The sequence below is a fragment of the Oryzias melastigma genome, linkage group LG2 (assembly GCF_002922805.2).
Source record: "Oryzias melastigma strain HK-1 linkage group LG2, ASM292280v2, whole genome shotgun sequence".
In the NCBI taxonomy this organism is placed as follows: Eukaryota; Metazoa; Chordata; class Actinopteri; order Beloniformes; family Adrianichthyidae; genus Oryzias; species Oryzias melastigma.
This window is the reverse complement of record NC_050513.1, coordinates 9096106-9097865: the sequence shown is the minus strand read 5'-3', so window position 1 is coordinate 9097865 and position 1760 is coordinate 9096106.

Genomic DNA, 1760 nt, shown 5'->3' with positions numbered 1-1760 from the left:
CCCCCCCCCCCTTTTTTTTAGGAGTGGCTTCTCAATCTCATGCTTTGACATTTTGAAGTGACATTGAAATGAGTCTCCATTCATGTTCACCCTCCTAGCTTGTTCTGCCTCCTGATCTGGACCACAGTTAGAAGTGTCTCATTCCTGTGTACCTGATGATAAAGAATAGGGTTTGCTTAAAGGAGTCACAGTACTGAGTGTGAAAAGACGACATGTTATTTTCTGCAGTTCGGAACCACACGTCCCACACCCATCAGATCATGACTACGGGTCATTTCTTTGCCCAAACAATTGCCAAGCTCGCCATCCTCACACCATCAAAGTTTTGAAAACAAAAGTTCATAACTTTTATAGGTATTAGATCTAGATTTTTGCAGAAAATTGCCCCAAATTGACATGTTAAATTTCAGTGACAGTCTGTCAGAACCATTTCTGTGCTGTCATAGTGTTATTCACCTTTCGACATATCGTTTCAGGGGCGTTGCCACATTTGGTTTAGCAGAGAGTTTTATGCCAATTGTCCTATTCTGACACTACCCTGTATTTTGTCTGTTTTGGACTGGCACAAGGAGACCCAGACTTGCCACATAGTTAGGTTATAGCCACACTGGATTAAGATCATCACACCCCCTGGGAAGTGAACCCTGGTTCTCCACCATTCCTACAAACTAGGGGTGTAGGGGGAAATCGATTTGATATATCGCAATATTTTCATTTGGCGATACTTGTATTGATTTAAAATGCTGACAAAATTATATTTAATTAATTATTCATGATAGTCCTTCAGCATCTTACTTTTGTTTTCCACTTAAACCCCGACCTGAACCTCTTTGAGCAGCTCTTCACTGTGACCACAACAGTTGTGAGAACCAGCTTGTGTTAAATGTTCAGTCACCCTTGCAGTTTTTGTTGTTATTTATTTATTTAACATTTGAAATCAAGAATGGGAGGATAAAGCCTCTTGAGATGAAACATCTCGTTTTCGAGAGGGTCCTCCTTTTTAAAAAATAACAGATACAACCAAGAATGGCAGAGAAGAAATATCAGCAGTGGAAACTTAACCAAACTAATTAGATGATAGAAACAAGACAAAAAACAAAATAATAAATATAATAATAATGATAATAAATAATAATAATAACAACAACAACAACACTCACACATTCAACATTCATACAAAACACACTGGCTCACATAATACACCTCTCCTCCTCATCTCAATTCAGTACAAGAGATTAAACAAAAAAAAAAATTAAAAAAAAAAAGTAATAGCTTCCTATTGGCAAAAAAAGAGAGAAATGCATATACAACACACAATTAAAAAAGGCGATGTAAAATAAGAAAACTAAAAACAATGGCACGTGTGTTCAAAATGAACCAAAAGAGCTCTTCTAAAAGCTGGGAAAGATCTTATAGAGCGTAGTGATGGAGAGAGGTTGTTCCAGTCATTTGGTGCCTTAAAACAAAATGCAAATTTACCAGATTGTTTGTGAATTCTTGGAACACAGAAAAAAACCTGGTTATTGTGGCGTAGATTATGTTGTGAAGTGTAGGGTACCAAGTACTGTTTCAAATAGAAAGGAAAGTCAAAATAAATACATTTGAAAACAAACTGTAACCAGTGATATTGCCGTCCACCCGATGGTGATAACCAACCCAAACTATTATATAATGTACAATGATGAGTTGTATAAGGACAACGAAGAATAAAGCGACAGAGACCGTTGTAAATTATATCTGAAGAGTGTAGACAGGAGGAG